The sequence below is a fragment of the Staurois parvus genome, unplaced genomic scaffold (assembly GCF_062004578.1).
Source record: "Staurois parvus isolate SC_StPar_1 unplaced genomic scaffold, SC_StPar_1.0 ptg000152l, whole genome shotgun sequence".
In the NCBI taxonomy this organism is placed as follows: Eukaryota; Metazoa; Chordata; class Amphibia; order Anura; family Ranidae; genus Staurois; species Staurois parvus.
Window position 1 is genome coordinate 1,845,917 of NW_028317948.1, and position 12,049 is coordinate 1,857,965.

Sequence of the window (12,049 nt, forward strand, 5' to 3'; positions counted from 1 at the left end):
TAGTGGAAAAATGCCCCAAGGGCCAGATAGAAGCAAGCAAAGGGCCACATCTCACCCACGGGACGCAGTTTGGAGACCACTGTTCTAGAGGAATGAAAGAAGGTTAATAAGAGACCGGTAGCATTTAATCGATTTCAAAAGTTATATCCTCTGTCAGAGTCAGATGTAGTATTTCGATGCACTGCCGGTAGATGTCTCAGTTATGCCGGCTGTAGCGCTAACTTTGGTATTCAGAGCAGTCAGAACCTGGATGGAGAATATTGAACTAGCCTTCAGACAGATGGTGGATACGGAGAAGATAATTAAATCCATAGACAAACTAAAGCTGGCCTCAGACTTTGTGGCAGAGGTGGTGATTGATACATTGAAGTGCTCAGCAAGAATAATGCTGTAGTCCATAACCTCTAGGAGGGTTCTCTGGCTGAAGCCCTGGTCAGCCGATCTGTGGCCAAAGCAGACATGGTGTTGCATACTGTATGAAGGCAAAGTTCTGTTCAGGGAGAAGATGGATACAGCTATTAACAGAGTAACCAGCAGGAAGAGTGGATTAATTCCTCAGAATAGGAACAGGAGAAGGAAGTTCTCCACAAAGAACCCCTTCCAGCAGAAGCCAAGAGATGCAAGATCTTATCACCCTGGCAGGGAGAGGATGGAAGGGCTCTCAGTCGACCTTCTTGAAGCTGGCTAAGACAAAGCCAACCTTCTCGACTTCTAGCCCACCATCACCTGTCCACTGGGTGCTCTAAAAGCATCCCACCATCTGGCAGGGTCATTTTTGGAAGTTCAAGTGGCAGCCACTTCAGACATCCTTTCCTCCCACCAGGATTCCTAGATCAGTAGAAAAAGAGATACTACGGCAATATGTACAGACGCTGTTTCTCAGAAAGCAGTGGTGCCTGATCCGGAATTCGAAAGGTACTCAGGCTTTTATTCTCTAGTTTTTCTAGTGCAAAAAATGATGGGAGGTTGGAGACTGGTGCTGGATCTAAAAATATTAAACAAATTCATTAATTCAGCGGGGTGACTGGTCTCGATAGACCTCCATGACGCTTACTTGTACATACTAATTCACCACCATTATCAGTCTTTTTAAGGTTTAAGGTAGGGGACATCCACCTTCAATTCCAGTGTCTTTCATTCGGCATATCAAAAACGTGAAGAGCCTTCATGAAACCCTTGGTGATCCTGGCACCGCACAGATAACAAGTAATCAGAGTTCTGCACTACCTGGACAATATTTTGATATTGTCTTGATGCAGAGTGACACTGTTAACACACCTACAGGAGGTCATGGACATCTTGACCAGATTCAGAAGGATAATCAATCAGTCCAAGAGCCTATTCACACCCACGCAAGAATTTATATACTTGGGTGCTCTGTTCAACACCCAGAGCCAGTCAGTCTCTCCCACATCAGGAATGATCCTGATTATCAGAGAGAAGGTAAGACAAGGTTTATTGAGTCAATCCATGGAAGTATTGGAATGCCTCAGCCTCCTGGGGACATTTGCTTTGTGTATTCTGATGGTCAGATGGGCTCGTTGGCACCTCTGGATCTTTCAGCAGGGGTTTTTATCCCAATGGAGAAGGAATCCCTTAATACAGAAAATAATCATTACTCTAAAAATGAAGTTCAGCCTCTGCTGGTGGAAAAGGTCCCAAAAAGTCCAAAACCACTGCCACCTTGGTACCATCTCCTGGACCATTCTTACATCTGATGCGAGTTGGTTAGACTGGGGTGCCCATGGCAGACCCAGAGTGGTTCAAGAGAGATGGTGATTCGACACCAGCAATGTGATATCCAACGTTCTAATGTTGAAAGCAGCTTGGATGGTCATATCTCATTTAGCTCTCAGGGGAAGATCACATCTGTTACATATGGAAAACAGGGCTGCTGTGGCCTATGTCCAAAATCAGGGCAACACACATAGCAGATCCCTAATGGAAGCGGTAGCATCGATTCTGACATGGACAGAGAAGAACCTGCTGCATCTCAGAGCAGCCTACATCCCATTCTTTCAGAATCACCAAGCAGATTTACTGTCGAGGAATCTTTTCAACAATAATAAGTGGTCACTGAACCAGAGAGTGTTCGATTGGATCTGTCAGCAGTGGGGTCACCCCCCAGCTAGACCTTCTGCCTCGACTCTGAACACCAAAACTCCTCTCCTTTTCTCAAGATATGTCTGCAAGAGGTCAGTGGGGGTGGATGTGCTAGCTCAGCCCTGGGATTTCTGTTTGACTTATACATTTTCCCCAGTCCCACTAACCTTATTGTTTCTCCAATGGCTCATCAGGGAGAAAGTGATGATAATAGCAATAATTCCTCATTGGACACGTAGACCATGGTTTACCGTATTGTTGCATCTGTTCCTCTGCAAATGTTTTCCTCTCCCAAATCTTCTAGACCTTCTAACGCAAGGGGACTTAGTCCACTCAAATCCAGAGGCACTGAATTTGAGGGCCTGGGAGTTGAGCAGAGGAAGGAGTAGGGTGTTCTAGCCAAGTATTAATAACTCTGCTTCAAGCAAGGAAAACCTCCATAAAATACACCTATTACAGGATTTGGCAGAAATTTCTTGAGTTTGCACCAAAGAAACTAAAACTGGAAGTTCAGAATATTCTACAATTTCTCCAAGCAGGTCTAGACTTGGGATTGGGCCTTAACACCTTGAAGGTCCATGCCTCAGCCCTTTCAGACACCTTGAATCCCTTGGTGGAATGTTTTCTGAGAGCAGTACTAAGTACCAAGGAAGAAGCTCTACCACAAATGGGACTTGCCATTAGTGTTAGATTTTCTTAATGCACCCCCTTTCACATCCGCGGAAAGATGCTCTTTGGAAAACATCACATTAACAGCAGCCTTTCTGTGGCCATTACATCAGGTTGTGGGGTCTCAGAAATACAAACCCAAGGCTCTCAGAATCCCTATATTGTATTCTACCTAGACAGGGTAGTCCTTCAACCTATTCATCAGTACAGACCTAAACAGACCTGGTCTTTTCTGATGAGAGCAACTTTTGCATCTCATTTGGAAACCAAGGACCCAGAGTATGGAGGAAGAATGGAGAGGCACACACTGCAAGATGCTTGAAATCCAGTGTGAAGTTTCCACAGTCTGTGTTGATTTGGGGAGCCATGTCATCTGCTGGTGTTGGTCCAGTGTGCTTCATTAAGTCCAGGGTCAACGCAGCTGTCTACCAGGAAATTTTGGAGCACTTCTTGCTTCCTTCCGCAGACAAGCTTTATGGGGATGCTGACTTCATTTTCCAGCAGGACTTGGCACCTGCCCACATTGCCAACAGCATCAAAACCTGGTTCAGTGACCATGGGATTACAGTGCTTGATTGGCCAGCAAACTCGCCTGACCTGAACCCCATAGAGAATCTATGGGGCATTGCCAAGAGAAAGATGAGAGACAAGACACTGAACAATGCAGAAGAGCTGAAGGCTGCTATTGAAGCATCTTGGTCTTCCATAACACCTCAGCAGTGCCACAGGCTGATAGCTTCCATGCCACGCCACATTGAGGCAGTAATTGCTGCAAAAGGGGCCCAAACCAAGTACTGAGTACATATGCATGCTTATACTTTTCAGAGGTCCGATATTGTTCTATGTACAATCCTTGTTTTATTGATTGCATGTAATATTCTAATTTTCTGAGATTGTGGATTTGGGGTTTTCATGAGCTGTAAGCCATAATCATCACAATTATGACAAATCACAGCTTGAACTATCTTGCTTTGCATGTAATGAGTCTATCTCATATATTAGTTTCACCTTTTAAGTTGCATTACTGAAATAAATGAACTTTTGCACGATATTCTAATTTTTCGAGTTTCACCTGTAGAAGGCTTTGCTTGACTAAAGCTACTGTATTGCCTACCTACGTACATACAAATACAAACTGAAGAACACGTTTATGATGAATGTTAGGATAAAAAAAATGCCAGAAGCAAGAATTGTTCTCATCTGCAGACTTTCTTCTTCGTGTTACTGATGCAATGGGGGAAAAGTAAAAGAGAAAAATATGACTGATTGCTATGTGAAACAAGAACACTTGTTCTTTCAAACTCTTTTAACTCCTTCACAGGATGAATCAATGTGTGCTTGCAGGAAAATGCAATGCAATTCACCAACATTTTGTTTTTACTTTTGGATTTAGCGCCTAAAACAGCCAAGTCTTCTACATTCTAATTCTGCACATGTTAAAAATAATTAAAATTGCTTCCGCTCCCCATGGCGAATATTGTCTTTTCTAGCAGTTGGGTTAGCACATAGTAATACTTACCTTTCTTAATGGTCCCACAATCTGCCCACCAGTCCAGTTGTGAAAACCAGTCTACCAAGGCAACTCTACATGCTGGTCTCCTACCAGCAGGGTTGCCAACTTCCTGAAGTGAAACATGCTTACACAACTCAAAAAATGACTGACAGAGCCAACTTTTTTACTGACACTTCAAAAAATTAGCCATAATTGACAGTTTTTCGATGCAAATATCAATATTTAAGCTACAACATGTAGCTAGTGCTATTAGCAAAGTGTTTAAGGTATAACAAAAGGCAAAAAATATATTTCTCCCTTTATATGAAGGTCAGGTTAATATAACCCAGCATAGAATTCCCTTTTACATCACAATCTGCAGGGTTCTCCTTTACAGTCTAAGGGGGAACTCTGCAGACCCTGATGTAAAAGGGGACACTGTGAACTCTGATGTAGAGAAGAACACCAATGTAAGGAGAAATGCTGTGGCCTCTGGTGTAAAGGTAAACTCTGAGGTAAGGGGGTCTCTGTTCACCAAAGTTATCCATTACATCAAAGTTCACAGGGTCCTTGTTTACGTCAGAGTCTGTAGAGTTCCCTCTTACAGTGTAAGTGGGAACTCTGTGGACCCTAATGTAAAGGGTAACACTGTGGACCCTGATGTAAAGAGGAATGCTGCAGACCATGATGTCAATGGGAACTGGTCCCTGGAGCCCCCCTCCCCCTTACACATGTGTCCACAGAATCACCCCTTACATCAGAGTCTGCAGGATTCCTCCCTATGGTGCAAGGGGGAACTCTGCGGACCTGGATGTAAAGGGGAACTCTGATGTAAAGGGGAACACTGTGGACCATGATGTATATATGAATGCCGCAAACTATGGTGTAAAGGGGAACACTGATGTTATGTGGCCTGTAGTCAGCAGGGCCCCTACTTATATCAGTCAGTAAGTCAGCAGCATTCCCCTTTCATCAGAGTTCCCACTTACATCATGGGTCTCCAGCACTGCCCTTTACATCAGGGTCTACAGAGTTCCCCCTTGCCCTGTAATGGGAAATCCTGCCGACTTTGATGATGGGAACTCTGATGTGGTGGGGAGTAGAAACTCTGTTGACCACAGACCATCTTCTGCAAAGAGAGCACACTAAGGTAAGGGGAGGGGGGGTTACGGAACCTTTATATCAGTGTCCCCCCTTACCTTACTGTATTATTTGCTCCCCCTTACATTAGTGATACTCCCCCTAGACAGGCTGGCTGGGAGCTGTCACTGACCTGACCTCTTCCAGGCTCCTCCACTGCTTGCTTGGGTGCAACAGGGGCAGGCAGTCAAACATGGTCCAGACAGTCCAGGCTGCTCAGCGCCTCCTCTCCTCACCATCTCTGTTGAGTCTTTTCCTCCAGAGCCCTCAAGTGACAGTTCCAACTCCCAGCGGATGGCTCTCCTGTCTCCTGCTCCCAAGGCCTGGCTCCCCCTCCAGTCTTGTTTGCTGTGTGATTCATAAAAGATACCATGTGGTGCCATGTTGTCACTGCGCACCTGCCCCTTGCCCAACCTTAGCCAAGCTCACCAGAACTTGTCAAAGCCCAGCCATCTGCACAGTTCCAAAGTGGCCAAAAGCCATTTTTTTATGAGCAGCCACTGTCCACAACGGACATTTACGGACAGCTTGTAAATCAACAATATTTACAAACTGTCCATAAATTTATAGACAGTTGGCAGCCCTGCCAGCCTGTCTTCGTGTCCCTCTCACTGATCTCATCTTGCCTGCACTACAATCAGTGCAGGATAAGTGGTCATGTCATCAGTATGAGAAATGGCTACTGGTAGGAGTACTCATCTGCTTTCCAGTTCTTGAGAGCATAAGACTGGACTGCTGGATGTTGTGAGACCAGGTGAGGACATACAATTTGTGCAGATTGTACAGCTTTATAAGGGCCCTCTTGGACTTAGGGGTCCATTTATAAAAGAAGTAGGTCAGTAGGGTGCTAAGACCATTTCCTGCTGTCCTACAGAACTGGGCATGGCTCATTCTCTCTAGCTGTGGCCCAAATATTAGTATTGCATAGGAAACCTTTGTTGACTGCCCACCACTGCACAGGATCAAGAGGCAAGATAAGTATTACTCTGGGCTAACCAACCCCTATAAAAAAGAAGAAAAATGAAAACCAGTGGTTGAAGTGATTTAAGTTATTTTAATTGTGCTTTTATAGTTAGATTTTAAATTGTTTAGCAACAGGAAATTACAGACAAGCATGTTTTAAATCATAAAATTTTACAAGTAGATGTGTAGGACATAGATCATGTGGGGTAATTGGAGAAGTAGCTAGTAAACATGGAATTATGGGTAAGGGCCATGTGACTGTACATTTGCATTTGGAGTAGGATAATTGTTTTGCTACCTTCGTGAGGAATAAATGAGAACTGCGGACGAGTTTCCATTCAGCGTAAAGTGAGTGCACCAAGGCATCATTGAGTTATTTTGGCACTTAACGTGGGAAGCTAGTCGACCCGTTGTTCATATTCAATCTATTCAACTGTAGACGGAAGACATTTTTCTTTCCAGCTGGCTGCTCATCTAATAGACTTTGATTTAAGAGTGACCCAAACTCACTCTCTCTTCACTGTCCTTGTTTCACATTATCCTGCCTATCACGCACATGAAATGTACTCCATGTCTGCTATAGATGCATTTATGAAATAACATAGGTTACATTGCTACTACCTTAATATCAATAATGGCCCCATCAACAAAAAAATATCTCTCCAGACTGCAGAGGTATTTTTCTGTCTGAACTTACCACTCCTAAAGCAGCCCCTTTTTAATTAAATGTGCAAGATTGATATCATTTATTTGGTCGTTTTCTGCAGAAAGACAAAAGAGGGTGCACCACCCTAGTACACTAACCACAATACCATTTATTTGGAAGATAAAATTGAAGCGATTATGCTCACAAAATGATCATAGGAACAGGCTCATCACAAATATCCAATAGGAAACACACAAACAAAACCACTGTGCATGCCTCCAGATGGACTGGGAAGATGCCACAAGGGCTTGCACATGCTAACGCATTTCGAGTGTGCCCCATTCTTCAAAGGACACAGAGTTTTTGGTGTGCTTTTTAACTGGTCGTTCTACAATAGGCCAGGCCAATGACATTGGCTCTTTACCATGTGATCAGCTGTGTCCAAGCACAGCTGATCACATGTAAACAAATGCCAGTTATTGGCAATGCATTTACTCAGCGCTGGCAGTGTCTGAGGAAAGGAAATCAGATGACTGGCTTTCTTGTGACAGCACACATTTACATTGATAATCAGGGCACTGATCATTAGTGTCCTGATTATCAGTGCAACCCCCTCAGTGCTGCGTATTAGTGTTCACCAGTGCCGCATATCAGTGCCACATATCAGTGCCGCTTATCAGTGTCTACCAGTGCAGCCTTATCAGAGCCTCTTCATCAGTGCAGCTTATAAGTGCCACCTCATCAGTGGCCATCAGTGCCACCTCATCAGTGCAGCCACATCAGTGCCCATCAGTACAGCCTCATCAGCACAAATCAGTGAAGAAGAAAAATTACTTATTTGCAAAATTTTATAACAGGAACGAAGAAAAAAGTTTTTTTCTAATTTTTCAGTCTTTTTTGTTTGTTCAGCAAAAAATAAAAAATGCAGTGGTGATAACCCCTTGCCCTCCTGAAGATTTACCCCTTTCATGATCATGCCATTTTTTGCTATTTAAATTGGTAATTATGCGGTTGTGCAATGCTGCACCCAAACAAAATTTATGTCCTTTTTGGACATGTCTTTGGTCAAACTAAATCCCAATACATGTATATTAATTGGTTTGTGTGAAAGTTATAGCGTCTACAAACTATGGTATATATATTGGAATTTACACAGCTTTTACTTTCTGACTGCCTATCACATTTCTTGAGGTGCTAAAATACCAGGGCAGTACAACCCCCCCCCCCCCCCCACAAATGACTCCTTTTTGGAAAGTGGACACCCCAAGGATTTTGCTGAGAGACATGTTGAGTCCCTGGAACATTTTATTTTTTGACACAAATATTTTGGAAATCACAATTTTTTTTCTTACACAAAGTTGCCACTTGAATGATATATTGCTCATGCATGCCATGTGTATATGTGGAATAACACCCCAAAACACATTCTCCTACTTCTCCCGAGTATGGGGGATACCACAAGTGAGAGGCTTTTTGGCAGCCTAGCTACATACAGGCCCCCAAAAATTCAATGACCACCTCCAGGCTTTCAAGGGGCATATTTCCTCATCACTTCCCCACTACCTATCACAGTTTCAGAGGCCCTAAAATGCCAGGATAGTACAAACGCCCCCCTCAAATGACCGCTTTTTGGAAAGTAGAAACCCCAAGGAATTTGATAAGAGGCATTTTACAGATATCATTTTTGTCACAGGGTTGTGAAAAAAAAAAGAAAAGAAAAAATACATTTTTGTTTTCTTTCTTCATTTTCCATAAACTTGTGGCAACAATTGAGATCTATATCTATAATTACCACTTCCTCAAGTATAATAAGTGACAAATTAGAAAAACCAATATATAACAAAACTTAATTCCCCATAGCACAAATAAAACCTTCACCCTTGAAGATATGAAATAGCAATATAAAAATGTGCCAAAATTACATAAATAGATAAATACTTGTACAATTCACCCCATAAAGCAACTATATATCAATATTCCAAAAGAAATTCAAAAAAATAATTCAAAAAAGTAAAAAAAGTCCCAAAAAAAGTCCAAGCAAAATTAATATAAATCAATAAATTATATTTTTATTTGGATAATCACCAGAGTGTTGTCATGAATATTTCATTATATTATAAAGATAATACACTATGTGATATTTTCTTTTTGTTTGAGGTTTATCGTGAGAAAGGAAGGATTGGAAGGATTTCTCAGTTTCATTTATTTTTTTATATATTTATATTTTTTGGAATTTTTTGGATTTATATTAATTTTGCTTGGACTTTTTTGGGACTTTTTTTACTTTTTTGAATTATTTTTTTGAATTTCTTTTGGAATATTGATATATAGTTGCTTTATGGGGTGAATTGTACAAGTATTTATCTATTTATGTAATTTTGGCACATTTTTATATTGCTATAACAATTGAGATCTGCAAAATACTCACCATGCCTCTTAGCAAATATCTTGGAGTGTCTACTTCCCAAAAAGGGGTAATTTGGTGAGATTGCTTCTATTATCTTGGCTTTTCAAAGCCAACATTAGAAGCGTATGCCCCACATCAACCACTCTTGAAGGCCAAGCCTTTTCTGACACTTTTTGTTCACATGAAAAAACAGGGTTTTTTTTGCTAGAAAATTACTTTTAACCTCCAAACATTATATATTTTTTTAAAGCAGAGGCCCTAGAGAATAAAACAGTGGGTGTTGAAATTTTTTATGTCACACAGTATTTGAGCAGCGATTTTTCAAACGCAAATCTTTTGGGAAAAATACACTTTTAGAATTGTAATGCACAAAAACACAATATACAGTTGCAAGAAAAAGTATGTGAACCCCTTGGGATTACGTGGAGTTTTGCATGAATTGGGCATAAAATGTGCTCTGAACGTCATCTAAGTCACAACAATAGAAGAACACAGTCTGCTGAACATAATACTACACAAACATTAGATGTTGCCATGGTTTAATTGCACATAACATGTAAACATTCACAGTGCAGGGAGGAAAAAGTATGTGAGGCCCTAGCTTAATGACTTCTCCCAGAGCTAATTGGAGCCAGGAGTGAGCCAACCTTGACTCCAGTCAGTGTGATGATATTGGATGTGTTGCTGACAGCTGTCCTGCCCTTAAAAAACACACACCTGTTTGGGGTTTACTGGTTTCAAGAAGCACCTGTAAGTTTATGACCAAGCATTTTGGTCAGGTTTCTAAGTATTTAGGATGTAAAAGTTACCTCCTGGACTCGGGGGAACCCCGGCTACTTTTGGGGGTTTCTGGAGTTTGGAGGCACATTCCCAGAGTCCCCTGGGGTCAGCCTATTATGGTGGCAGTGGGGGTCTCTGGCGAGATGAGCCTACTTTTATGGACCTGTTTGAATATTATTTAGGAAATTTAGGAATAGTTGTAACTCTTATGGTGGCTGTTAGGCTGGTCTGTGGTGACACGCTGCCCCACCTGTTCCATTGTGCCTTGTGTGACACTGTTGCATGGGAAGTGGTCGTTTGTTGGTGGACCACGTCTTCTCAGTGTGCGGATAGTGGGGGCTGGCTAGTCCTCCCCTACTCTTGTATATTGTCTGATTGTATTTTTCCATGTTCTTTGTACTTTATTCTCATATGTTTTTCTTTCTTTTTTTTGTCCACAGACAAGGAGCCAAGGATTTTCCCTGTGGCTCTGGGTCCATGCTGGTCCAGAGCTCAGCAGTTTTCATGTATGGGAGTGGTAAGTGGTGGTATGTTGACTGAGCGTGTCCTTTCTTTGGCCTTTTTTTATGTGTCCTCTTAATGGTTCGCAATTGGGAATTTATTCTCATAACACTCTTAAATTCTCCTGTGAAACGACGGAAATTTTTTCAATACTACCACTCGCAGCATGTTGATGTAGTTCTCCTCCAGGAAACCCATTTTCCCAGAAGTTATCATCCCGCATATAAATACTAAATTCCCAAATTTTGTTCTCGCAAATGTTTCAGATAAGACTAGGGGGGTCACCATCTTTTTCTCGAAGCGGACGTTTTTTTCACCACTTATGGAACTTAAGCACCCTAATGGGCGATACTTATTTTTTAAGGGGACCATTGATGGCCACCTGTATTCCTTGGTATCCTATTATGCCCCCAATGTTGGTCAATCTGCCTTCTTTTCGGGCATGTTCTGTACCCTTTCCTTCCATTTGGAGGGTGTGGTGCTTTTCGGAGGAGACTTACGATCAGGTAGGTTTCATACCAGGGAGACACGGACCAGACCAGATCCACAGAGTGATTGATATAGTGTCCCTGCTGCAATCCCACTGGGATGGTGGCCCCCCTAGTAAGGATTTATATTATCCATAGATTTACAGAGGGTCTTTGACACGGTGTCCTGGCCTTATCTTTTTAGGGTCTTGGAAGTTTGGTCCATGTTTTTTAGGCATACTACAGGCTCTTTATTCATCCCTGTCAGCACAGGTTCGCTTGCGAGGACAGTACTCTTAGTCAATCAGGATTGCTCGGGGTACACGGCAGGGGTGTCCCTTACCTCCCTTAATTTTTGCCATGGCTATTGAAACCTTTGCAGTGGCAGTTCAGACAGACCCAGATATCTGAGGGGTACGCTGCGGTCCACAAGCAGACAAGTTTGCAGATGACCTTCTGATGTTTTTTATCTCTCCGTTAACCTCTACCCCCAAAGTGGTTCACCTATTATGAGAGTTCAGCAGGGAGTCGGGTTTGGAAGTTAATATCACTAAGTCATTAGCTCTGAATGTCTCTGTTCCACTAGGATTGTTTACCCGACATTGGGATTCATTTCCCTTTGAGTGGAGTGACTCTTATACCCCGTATTTCCGTGTGTGCAGCGGACAGCCGCTATGGAATCTCTTTATGGATTCAATTATCCACTTTTTCGTAAGCTTGAGGCAGATCTACAAAAATGGTTGGCTCACACTCTTTCCTGGCTGGGCAGACTGCATTCAGTAAAAATGACTTTGCTCCCACAACTTCTGTATTACTTTTGGTCTCTCCCCATTCTTGTTCCACATGTGGTTTTGGAGAAATTACAGTCCTCAGTAATCAGG

General features: G+C 42.4%; 1 pseudogene; it reads left to right on the plus strand.

The window, feature by feature from the left end:
- Nucleotides 1-202: 202 nt before the first annotated feature.
- LOC149463772 (uncharacterized) lies at nucleotides 203-11,468 on the plus strand (annotated as a pseudogene).
- The last annotated feature ends 581 nt before the right edge of the window (nucleotides 11,469-12,049 follow it).